Source organism: Pholcus phalangioides, unplaced genomic scaffold (genome assembly GCF_987345545.1).
Source record: "Pholcus phalangioides strain wild (caught in Gottingen) unplaced genomic scaffold, Ppha-v1.0 ptg000005l_1, whole genome shotgun sequence".
Taxonomy (NCBI): Eukaryota; Metazoa; Arthropoda; class Arachnida; order Araneae; family Pholcidae; genus Pholcus; species Pholcus phalangioides.
Genome location: NW_028301598.1, coordinates 9183812 through 9207865, shown reverse-complemented (window position 1 = coordinate 9207865; position 24054 = coordinate 9183812).

Below are 24054 nucleotides of genomic sequence, written 5' to 3'. Positions count from 1 at the left end.
ATCTTTCTAGAGATTTTTTGAAGCACTTTTAGATTCCTTTTATTTTTGACCGACTTTGTAAAAAATTTTTCAATATTTTTCCATTTTTAATTTTTTTGGAGATTTTTTAATTTTAAATTTTTTTGCGTATTTTTAATTTTATAAGATTTAATTTTTAAATTTTTTTTGAATAAATGAAAACATTTCTAATAAAATCTCCAATTTTGTAGATTTGACTGATAAATGTTTTTAAAAAAATTTAAATTAATTATTAAAAGTGTCTGATGGATGAAAATGTCTAGAATAGGCAAGTCTGATGGTTACTACCACCTACTTATAACTCTTCCTTGAGCCAGCGGTGGGCCATGATCTGGTAAGAAAGAGCAAAAGTCTGACGGAGAATTAGTCAGAGTATACCGAGCCTGATGGATAAGAACTTTGAAATGTAAATTGAGTCTAATGGACCGTTCACAGTAGACGAATTTGATGCATAATAATTGTCCACAATGAATACGAGACCGAGTCTGATGGATAAGAACTGTCAAGAGGAAACCGAATCTGATGGATAAAACTGTCCAGAGTGTATCGAGTCTGGCGGGCAATAACTCTCCATGATATACTGAGTCTGGAGAATAAGAACCATACAGAGAAGTCCGAGTCTGATCAGTAAGAATCGTCCATAGAATACCGTGCTTGATGGATAAGAATTGTTAAGAGAAGACCGAGTCTGAAGGATAAGAAGATAGTCTTAGGTAGACCGAATATGGTGGATAAAATTGTCCACAGTGTACCGAGTCTGATTAATAGGAACTACCGGGTGGTAGACCTTTGACCTTTGAAGACCGGACACACCCCGCTTCCCATCTCATAGAGATATCGAAGCGTTCCGATGATATACTGAGGTGTGTTAGACCGGGTGGTAGACCGTAAGGAAGTCTGATTTCCTCCGTCACCATGACTTTTCAGTAATAAAATATTCCGAATAAAGATATTTCACGAAAAACATGTGATATCCACGGATCACGGAAGAACGAATTTCACGAAACATGAACGATGGCCGGAAATTGGACTAATCAGGGGGAAAAAAATCATTAAATTAGACAATTTTATGGGTAAATAATGTTTCCATATGATTTATCATACATGATTTTTTTCCCCTATGTTAAAACAGGAAGGAAACGAATGAAGTTTATCTCACATGACCTGTGTATAAACATCAGATGATCGATCAGTTTTTTTTTTAATTTTGGTATAAAACAAGGCCTGTCACACACATATATACGAGGCATATTCCTCCCAGCTGTGACTGGTCAAGATGATGATGATGGATAGCCGTCTGGACAGATGCCCGTTATGAAGAATTAAATAAGGTCAGTGACTCGTTTAGAACATTTAAACCTCTCCCCCCCCCCCCACACTTCTTAGGAATAGACTGTTCGTTTAAAATAGTTTCGCATTGGCATTTATGAATATTTGGTGAATATTTTGTTATATATTGGCGTTTATTTCTCACCTTTCCCATCACAACTTAGAAGAGTACATCAACTTCTACAATAGCTGCTTCTTTTGTCAAGGAAGTACATTTATTTTTTGGTAATTTACCGTCTAGCATTACATAGTGTTACTTCTTAGCATTTACTTTATCACTTCCAGACCTAGCATTTTATTGTGTCACTTCTGCACCCTCTAATGTTTTAATGAGTCACTTCCAGATCTTCTAATACTTCAATAAGTCACTTTCAGATCTCGAATTTCATTGTGTCACTTCACTTTCAGATCTTTCAGCATTTTATTGGGTCACTTCCAGACTATCTAGCTGGTGCTCAAACTACAGAGAACCAAAAATGACATTTTATTGTGCAACTTCCAGACCTTTTAGGATTCTTTTGTGCCACTTTCAGACCTTTTAAGATTCTTTTGTGCCACTTCCAGACATTTTAGGACTCATTTGTGCCACTTCCAGACCATTTAGCTTTCTTTTGTGTCACTTCCAGACACTTTAGGATTCTATTGTGTCCCTTCAAGACTTTAGCATTTTATTATGTGGCTTCTAGATCTTCCAATATTTTATTGTGACGTCCTTTCTTCCCCAACAACATTTATGACTTTGGGGGAATCTTTTGTGCCCTTGGAGTTTAAATGTCGCCTTTCCCATCATGACTTGAGAAATCGTATCAACTCCTGCAATAGCCTCTTTTGTTGTCGAGAATTTACATTTATTTTTTGTAATTTACCGTCTAGCAACCTATGGCGTCATTTCCAGACCTTCTAACATTTCATTGTGTCACTTCCGGGCATCTTACATTTTACTGCGTTACTTTCAGACCCTTCTAATATTTTCTTGTATAATTTGCAGAGTTTCCAGCATTCTATTTTGGCGTTCCCTGAGCTTATTATTTACAAGAATCTAGTTACCATGGTAAGTAAATGAATGTTACTACAGATATCCATCTCATTTATTTACCTGGGTAATTTTCCCCAATGAAATACATTTTAAAATCCAATGCATATTTTCCACACCCTACGGCAGAAAGCTCCGAGGGCCAAATGTAGTCCGTGGGCCACTCCCTAGGGGGGAAGAATCAGATTGATTTTCTTCCGTAAATCCGATATTACGATCGAATTTCTTGTGAATATCGATCTGCAAATGGCATCAACTGGCCATTTTATCGAATCAAATGCCAGCAATTAATCGAATCGAATCAAAAATCAATTTATACAATGATTCGTTTTCCCACTTGAGACTCAAATTTCTCACGTAACCGCATCTTTATACGAACGTAAATCCGGGTAATTCAAAACCCCTTTTCTTTTCATTATTATTTTTGTTAGTAAACTTTTGTTTTGCCATTGTTATTCAGTGGAGTAAGACAGTCACGATAATACATTACAACAACAACAAAAAAAAAAAAAAACCACAGGCAATCCGTACACACGTGTCATCTACGCTTGTCTGACTTCCAAGACGTTTACGGACGGGTATTTTTTTACGTCTTAAACAACAAAGTAAAAAACGCTTCACGCAGCGATTCACGCTTTCTCATCTTATTTTCCCAAAAAACCTTTCTCGAAATTACAAGTGCCGCACCTGTGTTTGAAAAAATAGGCTCTGGTATCTTGTTATTTGGCTTCATTGAGTGGTGTTATTGGCCGCCCCGTATCTTATTTTTGGTATTTTTATACTGACTCTCGGCCAGTAGGGCGTTGGGTAGAGAGGTGGATACCATCAAACAGACCTTTAATTTCTATTTTTTCTTGCGTTTTTTTTTTCTCTCCACACTTAGATGAGAGATCAGGTTGTGTGTGTGTGTGGTTGGAGAACTTTTAACCACACCTCCAAGTTAAATGTCGAACATAGACCTCTCTTCCACTCGCGATATACATTTACACGTGTTGCCAAACAAGAAACCTTAAAGTATGAGGAGAAATGATAGTGTCAAACGTATTTTTTTCGTGAAACCTCCTGACATCGTTTTTTTTCCTTCTGTGCAATTTATTATCCCCCTTAGTCCGAAAAAATGAAATAAACCAGCTACACCAGTAATTACCCTCGAACAGCTTCGGGTAACGTTTATATAAATGTTCCTAGACGACGACGTCCATGGATCTCACCGCCCACGACGTGTATTAATTTTTACCCTTTGGAAACGGTCTATGGAAGCAGCAGCAGTAGGACGAATTGATTGATTGCATGGGGGGATATCTCTCTTCAACATGGAATCGTTTATTTCCCATTCCACGTATAATCTAAGTACCTCGGTTAACATTGGTAAACATTTTGAATTGAAGATTACTTTTGTTCTTTCATGTTGGGAAAATGTCGAATAACTGATATAACCGCTTCATGAATATTTTATAAGCGTTTATTGATGGTGATGGTTCTTTCTGTGTTGTAATGTCTGGGTGCTTACAGAGTTCATGGTTGCGATTGCCATGAACTCGAAATATTCTTGTTATTCGAAAGAATTTTATTCTCTCATGGCCAATGATAAGATTCTGGGATGCCCTGGTGCTGAGAAGATTTGGCTTAAGAATGTTTCAACTGCAATGCGATGGAGACAAAAGTGGAGTCTATGTCGTATCTGGACACCCTCGAGGATCATAGTTGTCTGAAGTATGATGGCTGTCTAGCGATGACCAAAAATTTATATCTTGGGGGGTTGGTATTTGATCTTGGCTTCCCATGCTCTCCTATAAGAAAAATCCCCTGCTTTTAAGGGGGTTGGTGCACGCAAATGTTCCTAAAAGCACATTTTTGAATATATTTTAATTTTGAAATGCTATGAAATTTTTTGCGTCTGCGTGTTCAAGTTTTTGTTCTACCCTGTACTAGAAATATTTAAAAAATGTTTTAATATAAACTGCTGGCAGGCGTTACATATGCTAATGTTTTCCACTAAAAATGATCTTTTCTTAAAACTAAATTTTGTTAGATAAGGAACATTTTTTCGAACACCACTCACTGAAATGCCTTGAAACTTTGCGAGTCTCTCAACACTATGGTGTAACACAAGGGATGTTTATTAAAATTACTTTAAAAAATTTATGGCAAAAAATATGGGTTAATTTTGGTGATTTTTGAAAAAAAAAGGTGCATGTTGTTGAAGTTAAAATTCCTTAAAAAATAACCAACGATTAAAATCCTAAAAACTGGTGCTAAATTGTATAAAAGTATCGATAGTATTTGAGAAAAAAAAATTGAGGGCCTAAAGTGAATAGAAAATTTTTTAATGCAATAAGAACATTTCCTACTCATTACAAGGAAAGTTCGGAAATTACGTGGAAGGACTTTGGTTTCGAATTGAGGAATTATTTCAAGGAATATGGAAAATATAAAAGATTCCGAGGGGCCAAAAGAACTTATCGTGACAGATCAACTGAAACGTAGTGTGAATACAGATGTCCGTAATCATTTTATTGACGAATGGTCAAAAATCACAACCGTGGTAAAGTTGACAGAAACGCTTGACGAATACGAAAGTGTGGTCATGAGCACTGGCAAAAAAGTGTATAATAATGAATGAAAGGCTCTAGACCGCCAACTCAAAACTTTCGAGAAAATTTTAACAAAAACAAACCACAGAAAGAAGATAATCATTGGCGAAAGGGCATTGATACTGGTAAACCTGCAGACCATAATGTGTGTTATAAATTGTTACTCCACTTTCCGCATTTTTCCAGAGATTGTCTAAACCAAAAAGGGTGAAGTTCTGTACATTTTTAAAAAAAAGAGGGTCATGGTACCAAGGATTGTTAACAAAACCAAAAAACTCGTCTAGTGAACACAGCTATGTTCACGCCGGAAATAAACATTCCTTCTCACAACAAAACTGTCCGCATTAAGGAGGTTGAAACTGAAGCTGCTGTAGATACAGGTGCTGGCATGTCTATTTTGAAACAAAATTTTGCTCAAAAGGTAAATGCCGACGTTCGTAATGATGTCATTTCTCCTATTATAGGTATTGCTTGTCTTAGTAGTAAACCTCTAGGAATTACAGAAGTGAATATTGCGATTGATAATGTAGTAATGAGAAGTATTACATTCTATATATAAGTAGTAAAAGACGATACTTTCGAGGGACCAAATGTACTCATTGGTAATAATGTTATCGATTCACCAGAATTGATCATGATTCGGAAAGAAGGAAAGTCCCAGTTCCTTAACATCGATGAGTTTGATAGATTGTGCCAAATTCGGGTCGAAGATGTATGCCTAATACCTATAAAAATAGAGTTATCTTGCGTTGATTCCTGGCATGATGAGAATTGCAAGCCTGATTCCGGTGTTGATGCTTCTGATGTTATGGTTGCAAAAGCAATCACAAGCAATAGACAACCTATTATTTGTGAAGAAATTAAAGTTTGAGATGACATAAAGGAACAGGAAAAAAAATAGGCTGTGCGAATTACTTCATGATTATCATTCATGTTTTGCGAAGGAACCTTACGAAATCGGATGCATCAATACAGCCGTGATGCGCATAAATGAAATTCCAGGAAGCACGCCGGTAGCGCGATCTCCACACCGTGTTTCACATTATGAAAGACAAATACTGCGAAAAATTACATATAAAATGAAAGATCAAGGAATTATACGAGATAGTATATCGGAGTACAGTAGTTCAGTGAATACAGAATGGTGATTGATTACAGGCAGTTAAATGCTCAAATCGCGAAGGATAAATTTCCTCTTCCATGCCTTGATTTGCTTGACCGTCTTTCAGGATTTAGCATGTTTTGCATTTTTGATGCATGTCAAGGATTCAACCAGATCCCAATGGATGATGAATCATCGCGTAAAACTGCGTTTAAAACACCTGATGGGCATTTCGAGTCAACTCTTTTATTTTTCGGATTAGCAAATGGGCCTCCAGTTTTTCAGCGTGTGATGTCTGTTGCTTTAGGTGATCTATTGTGGAGCACTGTAACATGTTTTGTTGATATATTTTTGGTGCATGTGATTTTCTATGACATGGATGGTATAACTGAAAAAAGTTCTGGAAAAACTGCAAACAGCTGGAGTGACATTGAAGCTATCCAAATGTGAATTTGATATGCCTGAAGTGGAATATCTTGGTTTAGCGGTAAGCAGAGGGGGATTGAAGCCTGGGCCAAGGAAATTGATTGCTATAGCTGAGTATCTAGTTCCCAAGACTAAAGAAGAACTACGACAATTTTTGGGTTCGACTAGTTTCTTTCGGCGCTGCATAGAATGTTATGCTATATCATAACATTACCAGTTATTTGAATGGAATCATGAACAACAAAATGTTTTTGTGATCTCGCGAGAAAAACACAACCGGTGTTGAAGTTATTCGATCCTCGTGATAAAACAGTACTGTACTCCGATACACACTGATGCAAGTGCGGTCGGATAAGCAGGTATGTTACTTCAACGTCACAATAGCAACAGTCTGAGGCTGGTGTACTGTGTGAGTCGTAGAACTCATCCTAATGAACAGAAGTACCACCCACTCCAGTCGTCGTGAACTCAGTGTTGTTGTATGGTGAATGACGTGATTTTGACCGCTACTACTTGGCTTGAAATTTACACTTGTTACCGACTGTTCTGCTATCATATACTTGAGCACTCAACGAAATATCAAGCCTCAAATTGCGAGATGGGCTGAACAACTTAGATTTGATTATGAAGAGAAACATTGTCCTGGAAAGAATGTGACGCACGTCGATGCTCTCAGTCGTTCACCTGTGGAAGAATGCGAAAATACATCGTATGATGGAATTCGTTGTAACAGTCCAAGAGAATTTAACGTAAATTCCGAGGCATTTTACACCGAAAGAGATAAAGTATCTCTTATTCAGTCTCAGGACAAAGAATTGCGGAAAATTATTTCCGTTCTCAAGAAACCAGTATCTAAACATTCTCATCATGATATAAATCCACTATTGATAACTATGAGTTGAAAGAAGATTTATTATATCGAGTCAAAGAAATTAGTTGCAAGCAAAGAAAGTTGTTTGTGATGCCAACAAACATGAGATAATACCTTGCTGTGAAATATCATGATTTTTCAGGTCATTATGGCGCAGAAAAAGTAGTACAGATGATCAGAGAATATTTTTGGTTTTCAAAAATGGTGAGCTACCTCTAACAATATGTGAGACAGACAGTGCGTGGTTTGCGCACAAGGGAAATTGAACCCTATACCCATGGCCTCCACATCCTGGAGCAGGGCCCCTAGGATGGGACTTTTGGCGGGCCCCCAGACCAGACTTTTCATGGGGCCCCTTTATGGTGAATTTATGGCGTAAAAAAACAAAAAAATTATGAAAATCGTCCCGGGCCCCAGGGCTGGAGCCCTGTCAGCCTTCCCCCCTTGTGGGGGCCATGCCTATACCCCTCGGGTAAAAGACCGTTTGAAATTATTCACATGGATTTTCTAGGACCATTGATATCCAGTTCTCATCGCAACAAAGAACTTCTGGTCATTATTGATTAACTTCACGAAATTAGTTCCTTTACGACCGTGTCCTAATTGCTCCACGAAGAGTATACTACAACAGTTGTTCCTGAAATGCCCATGCATCGCAGGTGAAACTGTTCCATCTTGTTGACGATGAAGATCAAGTCACCGACTCAGATTTTGACGATGATGATGGTGAGGTGACGCAAATCAACGATAATCATGTATCAAATGCACGTACACCGAGAGAGGATTATTGCGATCCTGACAATGATTCAAACAGAGTGAACCGTCTATTAAGAGGGCGAGAAAATTGCAATCATATCTGAAAAACATAAGAGAACTGTTATTATTTTCTGACATCAATGCATATTATGTGTGTTTATTTATTTTAGTACTTTGTTATATTTTTTGAATTTTTAATATTGTGTAGATCGTATTTCTATAATGTTTTTATTTTTGAAATTTGTGTATTTGTTGATATATTCCAGAACATTTGTGCTGTGCAAAGTAATGTATTATGTGAACGTGGACGTTCTTGTGTAGCAGGGTGGCCGAATGTTAGCGAATACCACCCGCTCTTTAGATGTAGGTGCATAGCACAGAGACCACCTGCCATGTAGCGGTACTACCATGTAGTATCATTCATGTTGAAGTGTGAGACGGGACGCGTGCAAGAAAATGCTCTCCCGACGGGTCTCTCACTTATCATATAAATTAATCATTTAATTAAATCTATCGTACTATCTATGTTGTCTCTCCATCAAGAAACGTCTCATTCGTGTTGTCTATAACAGCAAAGTTTAATTTCATAATAGATATCGATAGAGAGAATCTATACGCATAAAAGTAAAAGGGGACACCAGTATCGATTTGTAAGGGACAATGTGAGGTTATGGTGTCGCAAGGAATTTTTCTATAATAGGGTTGTTAATAAATGGAAATATCTTACCCTCGGGGGTAGTAAATTCTAACATAATTGACACATTTAAAAAGAAATACGATAAACATGTTGGGGTAAATCGAGAATCTCTTTCCATACTTAGAATAAGATAACAATAAATACATTTTATGGGCATTGTATAATATTTTACCATGTATTAATTCTAGTTTTTGTGATTGCATTTTTAATTGGGTTGCTGTATTTTGACATCCATATTTGTTATGGGCATCTTTTTCTCAGCCCCCTCGTTGGGCATTTTGCCTGTTGTGACTCTGTATTTGTATTAATTTTCTGCGTGTTTATGTGTGTGTATGTTCTCTATACAAATCTACATTTTTAGATCTATCATTGCCAAATTTTCATATATACCAAACAGGGTCCGAATTGAACGATGGACTACTTTAAAAGTTCGTCAGAGCTGAGAAAATGCCCAAAATGGGCAAAAACCCTGTCGGGTGGCAATGGTTCCAGGGCCTCAACAATCACTTTCAGAACTATTGTCTGAGGCTTTCAAGGCCGGCGTTGAATGACTTGCAAGCGATTTCCGGGCCATGGTGTAGGACATTTTCTTCTTAACTTTTCACCCACATTTGTGGCAGGCATCTTTTGAGGTTAAACAGATGTAGGCCTAGGTCTCCGTGACAAGTTAGTACGAAGCCTTTCTAGCTTGTCGCGGTGACCTACGTCCGTTTAACCTCAGAAGATGCCTGCCAAAGATGTGGGGGAAACGTTAGGAAGAAAATGTCCTAGACCATGGCCTAACAGCCCGTAAACTGCTTGCAAGTCACTTTCAGTCAGGACGTTTGCATTGGTTACCGTGGTTCCTTAGCTATGCGTTTCAGGCATGCATATGTCTTTACGATGGTTTGTCACTTCTTTAATGCTGCCAGCATTATGTATAACAGTTTATTTCTCTATAATGGTTTGTCACTTTTTCAATACCCCCAGTAATAGAAGAAAACCCGGGCAGCGCCGGGTATTATAGCTAGTATAATGTGGTAATCGATTGCAGTTTAAGAAAAAAAATAGCAACATTAAAAAAGAACAGTGTTGAAATGTTTTTTATAAGGTAAACATTTCTTGAAAAAAAAAATGAAGAAATTTCAATTATCATTTCATCAGATGCTGATTGAAATGATTATCAAATATTTGTACAGGGCTCAATTAGCAAAAATTATTAAAGAATCTACGAAAGTTTAAACATTTCTATTGACAACTGGCAAATTAATTTATAAAATACTGATGAACAAACGAAAAATGAGGAATTGCATAAAATATTTTAAGACGTAAATTGGTAAAAAAATTCATAAAATTACTAAAAATTCATAAAATTACTAAAAATTCATAAAATTACTAAAAATTCATAAAATTACTAAAAATTCATAAAAATATTAAAAATTCATAAAAACATTAATAATTCATGAAAACCTCAAACATTCATAAAAATATGGTTATGATAAAATAAGTAAATTCGAGGTGCTGATAAAAAATATTTAAAAAAAACAAGAAATAAAAATAGATATAATCATGAGAAAATAATATAAAAACACATAATACTCATGAATTTAAAAAAAAAAAAAACAGGAAAAACTAAAGAAAATTGAGGGGGGGGGGAATAACACTTAAATTAAAAAAGTGAATTAAAAACTTATAAATAATAGATAGAACAACTGTAAAAGATAGAAAAAGTGATTGGAAAACACAAGAATTCTACCAAAACACGAAACAAAAATCAGAGTTATTGTATCCTCCATGCAATAAAAAGCATTAGAAAAGAAGAGATATCAGAAAAAAATACTTTAAATATGATTGATTATGTATATATATATATATATATATATACAAAAAAATTTATAACATGTAAATAAATTTACAAATACGTCAAAAATAATTTCTATAATTATATTATTATCTACAAGGACGGAACAATAACTTGTTCATTTTCAAAGCGGTTCATACATTGAATTTCAAACATCCAGCTCAATACATATACGACAAAAAAAAAACGAATATAATTCATTTTTTAAATAGTAATAACGAGATAAAAAAGGGGAAAAAATGTTAATTTGGAGCATGATTTGCAGTTTTTTCCTGCATATTATCCACATTTTTTTCTTTAACCGAACAAACAACAGAAAGTGAATGAAACAACAAACAATAGCCGCAATAACATTCATATTATTCTAAGAAATACAAAAAAACTAGCGAAAGCTAAAAAATACAAAACAAAGATAAGTCTTTTGTGGGAAATATTTCCTATGATATTTTGGTAACAATCTTTTTTTTCTACGAGTTTTGAATTCAAAAGCAGAAGAAACAAAAGACTTTTCCTTTTCTCGAAATCTTTTTTGTTCTTCTCGCGAAAGTGTCGACGGTGATCGGTATAAAAGGTTTAAATATAAATACATAATTAGATTTTACTGGAATGGCAACATAAATGTTGGATTTAACCATTATATTTCTTTTCCTATTTCATTTTCGAGAAGATTTCGAAGGTTCAGTGAACGACCTATCTAAGGAAAGAAAAACCCAATCGAATATTTAAAGAAGAACAACAAATAATATTGGAAAATACGGTAGGACCTCGTTTATACGACGTCTGAACGTCGTATAAATGCGTAAGTCGCACAACTGAGAGTTCTTTCAAAAAATGCATTCCCCCATTTTTCCACAACGGACATGACAAATATTATAAGATTGAATTTGTTTAATTCTGTTATGAAAGAAATCATTTCATTCATATTTAAGGGGAAAAAATAATTCAATTTTAAAATCGCATTTCGAATCGCTCTTAGACCGGGAATCTTCGATGTGCGGCCTGCGGGCCACATTTGGTCCTCGGAGCGTTTTATCGTAACCCGCCCACCATTTTTATACAATGGCCAGAAACATTAAGAGACGAACAAATGAAAAAATTATAATTCGATTGGTCCCGCAGACCACTGAGATTTATAATGCGGCATTATATTGAAGTAAACAGCACCAAGATTTATTACAAATACAAGATCCCAACAGGCAAAATGCCCAACGAGGTGGCTGAGAAAAAAATTCCCATAACAAATACGGTTGTCATATATTTCAAAAATACAGCAATCCAATTAAAAATGCAATTACAAAAACTAGAAAATATATATATAAAATGTATACAATGCCCATATAATGTATTTATGGTTGTGTTATTCTAAGTATGGATAGAGCTTTTCGATTTACCCCAACCTGTTTATCGTATTTCTTTTTAAACGTGTCAATTGTGTTACAATGTACTACCTCCGGGGGTAAGCTATTCCATTTATTAACAACCCTATTAGAGAAAAATTCCCTGCGACACCATAACCTTGCATTGTCCCTCACCAATCGATACTGGTGTCTTCTTGTAAAAGCAGTCGATTGGCGGTGTGCTGATGATTCATGGTTCATCCTATCCATTCCGTTGAAAATTTTCGATCATTTCTCCCCGACACCTGGGTTTATCCAATGTAAACATATTAAAACAAAATGAAGTCTCTCTTCATACTCCACTTGTGACAGAGAATTCCCCCCGTTCATCACAACCCTTTGTGAACTACCTCTTAACCACGATTCTATCCAATTCAGAAAGTTTCCCCCCCCCCCGCCTCAATCTTAATCTTGTGTAAACGCTTTGTGTAAAAAAACTCACCCCTACCTCGAATCGAAGCCGGTCCCCTCATTTGCTGGACGAGTATTCTAACCACTAAGCTACAGAGCTTGTAAAAATGACTTCAATAGTCATTCTATAAATATGCCGCGGGTCCCTAAAATGATCTGGGAATGTACTACTGCAACTACTAAACCACACATGCACCTCGTTGATATTACTCTGCGGAATGTAACGATTTGGTTCTTGTTGAAATGCGCGTGTCCGTGTTGTGTATCTAACGTGAAGTTTGTTTCTGCATAATGTTTGTTATGCAAACTCGAACTACGAGTGAAGTGTAATGATTGAATAATTGTATCGTTGTAGGCCTGTTGCTCTCTGTGGTGAGACTTTTGACGATGAGATTGGCTCGTATTTGCGTCTAGAATTCGGGATCCGAAGGAAACCAACTTCACCCTGGGGCCACGGTGGGGTTCGAGTCCATCCCCCCGCGATGCAAGTTCGTCACTGCGACCATTCGACCACCACAGAGGCCTTGGGAATGTAGTGCAAGTTGCATAAGTAATCTTTAAATGTGCGCGATTGAGTTCATTTTTATATACAGTGGGTTTGTAGTCGAACGGGCTATTTGTTGATCACGTAAATGAGTTAATCATGCCATAAAATGTATGTGGTTTTTGCCGTCACAATATGCAAGAAGAGCTGCTACAAAAACTGCGCGAATTTGATGGATATAAATGATGTTATGTTTTAAATGTTTTATTTAAAGATTTGGAGTTCGAGTCGAAGTGTAAACGCCGAATAATTGAGATTTTGCGTCGAATAAATGAATTATTTTAATATTAAAAAACGTATAAGATCCAATTGCGATTGAAGCCAGAGAGCTTTCATGCGTCAAAGTCGTATGACTGAGCGACTTATAAACGAGGTTCCACTGTAATATAAATGAAAGAAGTATTTTGCGCTTCGAGGATGGCAACGGCAGAGAGATAAAAGAAAAAAAAAGAAGATAAAAACTATTCGCCAGTAGATGACTATTATCCAGATCGAAGAGTTTTTCTTGTGCGGATTCGCTTCCGCGTACTTTAGTAGCCGTGGTTGTATTGTAGAATTGTAGAGATTGTAGGGAAGAAAAAGAGTGAAAGCTTTCACCAAATAGCCCATAATAAATGAACTTTCACTGCACTTTACCGGTTCTTCTTCGATATAAATAGCAAACGAAACAAAAATCGCAGTGATTCAGTCTAAAGTAAACTCGATTCAAAATGACTTTATTTTTGTTATCGTACTATAGAAAATGACGAGACGTTTTTCTAAGAAGGTGTTCCTCTTAAAAGTTCATATGAAGTTGAATGTTCTGTAATTTTTATTTTTAGATTTTCTCGCCCTGAAAGTTTCTCGCCGTTTATCTATTTATTTACACTCGGATTGAAATTCATGGAATGTGAATTGAATTCACATTCGAGTGCTCCCACACACGTTGAGTATTTCGGAGAATATTTCAAGCAGTGATGCTGTCAGAATATTTGAATATAATTCTTCTTAACCGGTGAAGTATTTTCAGTGTTCATTTGGTGAATTTCATTTCAAATGAGATTGATCGCTGAAAAATAATTTCATGAATCGATGAATATTTTGTCCATCAAATTACGAGAATTCGAAGAAAATTATTAAGATGTGCTATGGTCACAGTCCAAAGTCTGAATTCTACGGGAAGTAACCGGTAATTTTCAGACGCTGTTTACTTGAATTTGATGTAATAGTTTACGGTTTTTTCATTTCGCAAGCATTGTAAATTGAATTACAATTTGGAAAACAAACAATCAGTCAAACTGTCAATAAGGGATGATGTGTTATCATAACTGGTTTTAAAATAGTTAATCATTATTGGAGAATAAAAAAATTCAAAAATAAACAAAGAAATTGGAATAAATAATTAATAAAAAATTCAAAAATAACAGGCGCAAAATCAAAAGGTACAGGAATAAACGAAATAAAATTATACGTAAAAAAATTTTAAAAATGAACTAATTGGGAAATAACAATGCAAAAAAAACGAAAAATGGGAAAAGGCAAAAATATCAACGAAATCGCAAAATTAAGTAAGTAAATGCAATAAAACTCAGGTAATGAAATAAGAAAATATAAACGAAAACAAAAACAAAACATATGCGAAAGTGGAAAAAAGACTCACTATCGTACAGTAAATACAAATGAAAATGAAAAAAAAGTGTATGGAAATGAAAATGTAAAAAGTAAATTTGAAAATAAAAAACGTGTAATACACAAATAAAAATGAAATCGGTAAAGATAAATGGAAAAAATAAATAAATATAAATGAATGAAAAACAAAAAAAAGTAAAAATGAATTGAAAATGAAAAAAAATGAATCGGAAAAAAAAAGTAAACTGAATTGAGAAATTTTTAACGTAAGCCTAACCGTAATCATAAAATAATAAGTACAAAGATTGAAAAAAATCAGAAATAAAATAAATAAATCACAAACAAAATCACGAAGTAGTAAGACATACCTAAATTGAAAAATAAACAGAGTAAAACAATTTTAAACAAAATAGCCAAGATAAACAACATACACAATAAAAAGTAAACTTAAACTTTGGAAATGATGAAATACATGAATGAACAAATGGGGAAACAAAACATATTCATTGGCAGAACAAAAAAGAGGAAAGTTTAATATAAAATAAGCAAAACTGATAATGATAAAAAAAAAAATGAGCAGAAAAAATTAGGAAAATATTGAAATGAAAAAAAGTTCTACAAAAATTGTCGAAAAGCAGACAAAAAACGTGGAGTGTAAAAAATAAAGCAACGTATATTGTAACTGAATAAAATCAAATGAAGAACAAAAAAATTGAAAATGAATGAAAAAAAAATGAAATAAAAAAAATAGAGACAAGGAACTAAACACTAACACACACTCTGAATTTCAAGAAGTAGTAAAATTGTAAAATAAGTAGTAAATCTGCAAAATAAACATAATAGAAAAGAAACAAAAATAAATGCATAATGAAGCAAAATTTGAACTTCGCAAAACGAATTCAATAAAATAAGATTTGAAAGTAGAATGAAAAAAACTAGACATTGAATTAATATAAACAAGAAAACATAAAAGGAATGAAAGCAAAAGAAAAATAAGAGTAAAATTTGTAAAGTATGTGAATTAAATGTGAAAAGAGGGAATGAATAAAAAGTTAGAAAATAACAATATAAAAGTGAAAAAGAGAAATTAAAATTTATTTATTAACAATCAACAATAATGTTCGGAAAATTTCAGTCCACCCGAAAATTAATTTATGTTTCAAGAAACTATATGAATTTAATGGGAATTAATAAATACACATGCTCAGAGAAAAGAATTTATCATTATTTACTATTTTATTTTATTAAAATTTCAATATGTAACGAAACTTAACTTTAAATTCTAATTAACTGCAAAATCTACACCCGTATCTTTCAACGAGAGTTTGGCGTGCTAATAAAAACAATTATAACTCATTTTTGGGGAGATCCAAACAATTTTCATAATTTCCCTGATGTTAAAAATTTAACATCAATGATGAGTTTTTCTTCGAAAAATCAAACAGTAAATACATTGAATAAATGAAAACCGTTATATAATGCTGTTACGATTGTGTAACAAAAATACAAAATTAATGAATCGAGTGATGGAATAATCAATTTATTTAATAATTAATCTTAATTTAAAAATCTATTTAATAATTAAATCTTATTATTTGTATTATTTTGTGTATTCAAACATTATTTGTATGTTCAAATAAAGCGTCATGATTTCGTATTATTGGGAAATAGAAGAAAAAGCTAGATGATGAATTACTATAGACAAGAAAACATGAATGGAATGAAAACAAAAGAAAAATAAGAGGAAACAATTGGGAAATAAGTAAATTTTAAATTTGAAAAAAAGGGAATGAATAAAAAGTTAGAAAATAAGATCATAAAATTGAAGAAGAGAACTTGAAATTTATTTATTAACAATCAACAATAATGTTTGGAAAATTTCTGTCCATCCGAAAATAAATTTATATTTCAAGAAACTATGTGAATTATGGATATATACATATAATAAATGCATATAATATATACATATATCCAGAAATTTATTATTATTTTGTTTAATTATGATTTCAATACGTAAAAAAACTTAATTCTAAGTATAGTTCTTAACATTCTAAGTTATAATCAGATGCAAGTACTGAAACCGTATTTTTCACCTAGAGTTTGGTGTGCTAATAAAAACGATTATAACATATTTTTGAGAAGATTCAATTATTTTCATAATTGCTTCGAATCATTAAAACCTTAACATCAATGATATCAGTTTTTCTTCGGAAAATCAAACAGTTATTATTTTGAATATCAGAAATAAAAACCGTTATACAATGGTTTGTAATAATTAATAACACTGCTCAAAAGAAAAAAAAAATTCAAGTTGCCGAGGAAATTTTACCGTTTTTAGTGTGTGTTGGGGCTAGTTATTTTACAACTTCTGCTGGTTTTGTGCCGAATTGGCTCTAGTGTTTGAGCTAATAAACGCGCTTTTTACTCTTTGTTCGTAAAAAGCGCGTTTGTTTGTCGCACCTCCTCTGGTTCATAGAGAAAGCGCATAATCTATTTCTGAAAAAGAAAAGAGCGTATAAAAAGTGGAATAGGTGACCTGCTATCATTTACTGAAAAAAGAGGGGCATTGAAGAAAGTTACAATGGATAGTAAAAAGACGGTTGAATCTAGTTTGGCGGATAATATTGACACTGATGCAAAATACTTTTTCAGGTACGTCAACAATTAATGTAAGGGAATAGGTGGCACACTCTCGATAGAAGGATCTAGGGTAGAGAGCAATGTAGTCATTTGCAGTGCTTTCAATGACTTTCTCGCATCAGTTTTTAATAGAGAAGGGGATATCCAAACTACAAGTGCGTCATTGGGTGATAAAGCCCTCACCGATATTCAGGTAGAAGATGTGGAAGTCCTTAAACTTGTAAAAAATGTACGCGCAAGCAAAGCACCAGAACCAGATGATATCGATCGTAGGGTCCTTGGGGAATGCGCCAATCAACTATTGGGGGCCAGTTGTACAGATTTACAAAAGTAGTGTTACTGAGGGCATCGTTCCAGCGGATTGGGAGCTTGCTAATGTGGTTACGATGTTTAAAAAGGGTACTAGTAGAGAAGTCGTGTCCAATTATCGTCCAGTGGGTTTGACGAGCCCCCTCTCGAAATTTTCGGAAATTATTATCGAAAGGAAATTGGTGAAGCGGATAGACGAACATTGTGTTTGTGTGTGTTTGTATTTGTATAATGCATACTCTCAACTTTCGATGTAGTCTGCAGCTACTAATTTTAGCGTCAAGTTTTTTTTTGTAATTTTTATTTATTTTCCTATTTTATTCACTATGCTAATACATATTATCGCCAGACATCAGTGGTCTATAAGTATTGATATTAACTTATAATAAGGAATAGGGAATTCCCCCCGTTTACCACAACCCTTTGTGAACTACCTCTTAACCACGATTTTATCCAATTCAGCAAGTTGCCCCCCCCCCCCAATCTTAATCCTGTGTAAACGCTTCAAAAAAAGCTCACCCCTGCCTCGAATCGAACCCGGTCCCCTCATTTGCTGGACGAGTGTTCTAACCACTAACCTACTGAGGTTGTAAAAACGACTTCAATAGTCATTTAGGACTGTGTCGCGTGGGTGGCTCAAATGATATGTAAATGCCGCAGGTCACTCAAGTGATCTGTTAACGTGCGAGAAGCTGAACCCTTTATATATTCTGACGGCACTTTAAAGTACCAGGTCAGATAATTTGTTTTAAACTAACTAATTGTTTCGAAAACGTCGTTTTTTGGACCTAACAAATAATTTACATGATAATAATTAATACTTATAACTTATAATATATAACTAAATTTCGCACAGCTTCTTTGTGATTTGTATGCTGTTTGTGTATTACTATTGAAATTTAATTTTCACTTTATCTGAAAGACCACCCTCAAACCAGAACATGGCTCCCACTCTGTCCCAAAGAGGGATATAAATCTGAAAGAAACCAGAGCCAATTTTGATAAAACCAATGCCAGATCCAGAATCGTCCCACTTCTGACAGTTTTACTGATTTACCCACTGATTTACAATCCTAACGGGACCGCGGCCGGGTCTTGCCTGGTTCTTCAGATTCAGAATCAGAGCCCTTAAAATCGCTGAAATATCTTTAGCAGTAACTCATTCACATTTCCCACAGCTTACAGAGCCAATCTGATAAAACCAATGCCAGATTCGAAATTGGTACCCTAAAATCAATAGAATATTTTATCAGTGATTTACACTTCGCATAGTTTCATTGTGATTTTTATGTGATGCTGATGTATTACTCTATTGAAATTTAATTTTTACACATTATTATTACCAACACCAATGCGATTCAGAATCAGCTCCCCAAAATCACCTTGAAATCACTGAAACATATTTGGCATAGATTCACATTTCGCAAGTTTCAGTGTGATTTGTACGCTACTTACGTATTACTATTGACTGAATTTTCATTAATTTTTAATTTATTTCGAAAACTAGAGCCAATCTGACAAAACTAATGCCAGATTCGGAATCAGCGCCCCAAAATCTCTCTTTGGGAACAACACCAGTGTTGAGCAGCGCTATGTAACAAAAATATAAAACTGATAAATCAAGCGATGAAACACTCAATCCATTCAACAATCGATCACGAACAAATTAATGGATACACGTGAATACTTTTATACACATTTCTTATGATATGTAACATTTGTGTAATCAAATAATACATCATATAATCGTATTACAAGCTAGATAATGCTCTATACCAAAAAGAAAAACTGGTTTTGTTTTTCTCAAAAATACGTGCAATTCAAGCTTTATATGAATAAGAAGGTTTCTCATAGCGTATAAAAACAAAATAGAGTCTTCTAGAAAAAAGAAACGCTTTTGTCACGTAATACAGATATTACTTGGAGAGAAAAAGATCAGAATAATAAGAAGTCTTTTCTTTGTTGTGCGAATAAAATCATTCATAATACTTAGAACGGTTTTTCTTTCTGTTTTTTCCTATTTTTATACGTCAAGGCCTTTTATACGCTATTACGTATTCCAGCGTGCGTTTTAACTAGGCTACTAAACCATATTTTGAAGCGTGTCGTTCCAGAAAACAACTTTAAGAATGCGCGTGCTCTGTTTAGAAATACATTCATTCCCACCTGAAGATTATTTCTGCGAAAAAATGACTCAAATCACGGAATGAAACAGTTAACATTAAAACATCTTTAAATGAAAAGTTGAATAAGAGCATGAAGTAGTCAATTAAACCACGAGATTTAACTTGCTATAATAAGTAGCTCTCGTTTTTTCTCGCGCATGAAACATTATGGTACGTTTACCGTTGATTACGTAATTAGGGGTTTATTCATAGTAGTGAAAAATTTAAAGAAAAACCACTAACTTAGCAAGTTCTTAAAAATTCCTTTAATATACCCACAATTATTAGAAATCTTAATGTTTATTAGGGTTGGCTTGATTGATCGATTAATCGGGTAGGTTAATCACGCTGAACTAAAAATTTTAACTGCCACTAACAATTAATCGGGTAGGTTAATCGATCAATTGTTAGTGGCAGTTAAAATTTTTAGTTCAGTTAATCGACTCGATCAATCCGATCAAAATTCGATTAACATGTCTATCAACAATTTAAAATTTCACTTGATTTATTTGACTAAACCAATACAAAAGTCATAAATTATGTTCATATATATATATAATGTTTCATATACGTGACCGTATTTAAAAATATTTTGATCAAATTTTTCGACATGAGGAAACACAAGTGGATAATTGTATATAGTGATTATTTCTAAAATTACTGATCAAAAACAAAAAAACGACAAGATCCAAGTAAAGCAATTCCAGGATATGACAAGCATGTTCAGCATATCGTCCCCCTTATGCCACAGACACGAATGTGCGAATTTTCATTTTTGGGTTAATCAGCTGGTCGGATCATTTATTTTGCTAAGTTTTGCCAGAAACGCAAATGCGTATTTCTAGTGAAACGCATTCTACAAAACATTTTAGGAGAATAACTTCCATAGAGTAACATTCAAAAGCTTTCTAGAAATTTGCACATTCATGTTTCTGGCAAATGGGGGATGATATTAAACACGTAGCTTCAAGCGGGCGCTGCCTTTATTTCTTTTAGTATTATATCATGCATTTTTAAAATTAATTTCATGAGTTTCAGTTTTTTCATGATAAATGCTTTTATTTTGGGTTGCATTTTAGTTATATTTGAAATTCATATTTTTTATGGGCATCTTTTTTAGAGCCGCCTCGTTGGTCATTTTGCCTGTTGTGACCTTTGCATTTGTAGAATTATATTATTATTGCATTATTTATTTTTGTTGTAATGTTATCAGTTGCACTGAAAATGCTGATTTTGTTCATTGCTTTGCGAAAAATAGACAGGACAGAGCTAACTGAGAAAAATAACATGGAATATATGGAAAAAAAATTGGGACTTATCATATCGGTCGTTATAATAGAAAGATCGCAATAACGCGCTATATCCGAATGTTCGATCAATTCGGCTATTTTGAAACAAAATAAAAATTTTATTCCTGAAGCAAAATTTTCCTATATAGTAATTCATTTTATTAAAATAGCGTTTCTCAACCTATTGTCCGCGACGATAACAAACGCAGGTATACTTGATAATTTACTTCCAAATCAATTGTAAAATTTTTCAATTTGTGTAATTGATATCAGAGATATCCTTTTGGGTTCAAATAAAAATTGCAGCTTCAAACCTGGCTTCACCATATCTCATCGAGAAAAACGCGGGAAATCGCGACCCTAAATACGGAATATCCCTAATTGTAGCCAAAATATGGGATTTAAGACGAATTTGATAAATATTGCGAAATTTGCCGAAATAAAAGGCTGCTGCAAATCACAGAAAAGAAAGATGTATTTCTTGAAAAAAACAATGACTCTTGGTGATCATATTTCATTAAATAAAATAAGGGAAAATTAAATACGACATAATGCAGATCATCGTCTATTATCATGAAAAAGGTTGCCAAAACGTAGCCATAAATCAACAATAATTGTTAAAATTGCTGAAGATTACAAATGCTTAGGAAATGAAGGACTATTGAAAATCGCCGTTAATTTGAATGTAGCGATAACTATCACAATATGAATTATAAACTATAAAATTATCATCTCACACACGAGTTTGGTAAGCATAACAAATTCTAATAAACCTCGTAAAAAAAAAAAAGGGACAAGTGTTCAAACCAGTCCAAACATCTAAAAATCTGGGCATTCTGACAGTCCCGTAAAATACGGGACACCATCACGTTGTAAGTTTGTGGTCCTCGCATCGTTTCAGATATTTTACTGTTCCTTAGATTCGAAAAGGTTGAAAAAACACTGTATTAAAGCGAAATCGATGGAAAAAAAAATATCGAATCGATTCATGGATCATTGGATTAAAAGAAATAACTATTCGGGGAAAATGACTCTTATAAAAGGACAAATCCTTGAGATTAAGAACGAGAAGATAGAATAGCGATTATATAGGTAGAATAAAAAAAAAACGGCTTAATACCCGAAAACAATGTGGTTCACGCTCTAATGCATTAAGCAATAAGAAGCCGATAGGAATGGACGGAATACTCGATAATAATTTAAGAAAAGGAATTAGATGACCGACCGCAGAAGAAGACACCGAGATAATCAAATAACAAAAGCGGGGAAGGCAAAAAAAAAATTGCGATACAGGATAACTATATCTGTTTATAAGGAGTTAAAGCCACGGTGTTTGATTTAATACAATGAGACCAATAGGAATAATACTTGGTTGTCTCGTCTTCTTTTCCCTTTTGGTGTCCCAGTTAAGTGTCAATTCCCTCTTCTTGGTCGTAGCAGCTACCAAAATAAAAAAAAAGACTTTATGGAAGAGAAAAACAAAATTATAAAACAAGATGTTTGAAAGAGAAAATCTGGTTAAAGGCGTAATGTTGTTTTCTTTTCTGTACGTATGTGTCTTTAAGTAGCACTTTGATCCGTTTGACCGTTATTTTACATTAGCGTATCTCTGAGAACCGTTACGGATGTCGCGACCTCATGAACGGGATTATAAATAAGAAAATGGAAGGTCCACAGTGTTGTGTGAGAAAGCATAGCTCTGTTGTCTCCGTGAGATCTTCAAGAGAGAGAGAGAGAGAGAGCAATCTCTAATCTCTTATCTACTTTATTTATCACAATGGTCGAGAGATTATTATCTTTAGGGGCATCCGAGAGGAAAAAGAGATAGACGTGGTAGAACTGTGTATTAATATTTTATAACCCCATGAGTTTTTCCTAGATGTTTGTTTGTTGTGGAAAAGAATGACTTATGAAAGTGAAATCTCCTCTTCGAAAAAGAAAAAAATGAAATCGATGATTATATAGTATTGAATTTCCTGACCGATGCTGCTGTGTTCCGAGTTTTAGCGTTTGGGAATACAATGATGGGAGAGTTTTGGATTTTCGGATGAGGCGGATTGAAAAACAAAAGACAAGCATCGGAGTTGTCTCGGAAATAATGTTGGTAGAAACAGAAACGTAATATAAAGAGGACGTGGGAGCAAACGGAATTTTTCCCGGAAAGGAGTAGGAGTGGAACTTGGAAATTATGTAGGACCAACTATGTAGTTCAATCTGAAAATGATGATGTGAGATGGAACAACAATACAGTCGGGTACACTTACGTATAACATACAATGGAGATATAACATACGGTTTTGTAATCCCCGATTTTTTGCCCATTCACTTCCATGTATTTTTTTACCTCTGTTATTACATACTCCGCTTGAAAAATACACTGTGGATATAATAACATACCCAAAACTCTCTTTTAACCTAGCAAATAATTCGGGTATAACATACTGCAAACAAAATCCAGGAAAAAAGTAGCCAAAAACGGACTTATTTTTGCACCGTGTACTCTATGCAGGTAATATCGTGATTTTTTTTTTCACAGAAAGCCGTGGGAAATTTTATTACCCAAAAATTTATAGTCGAAATACATTAGTACGGTGATAGTTCACAGCTAAAAAGCGCCACCTGTTAGTAACAAATATAATTATTTTGACAGTAAAAACTATGGGTTAGTTGAAAAAAATTCTATCTTTCTATGCATTTCTGTGAAAATTGCATGGAATAAGCTCTTCAAATTATTGAAGGTATACTTTTCTGTTACCTTTGGAAGTGATAAACGATTCTTGTGCGATCGGTAAAAGCAGAAATCCGCATTATTTTCAAAACATCAAATCTCCACCTATTAAAAGACTGTGCAAAAAGCATGATGATTGATGAAAATTGAAATTCATGAACAGTTTTGGTTGTTCGTTTTTTAATGTATTGCATAAATACTGAAAACTCTGAATGAAAATTATCAGCATTAACTCACGTAAAATCAACGAAATCAGTTAAATTAAGAAATATTGTAAGATGTTCTATATATGTTTCA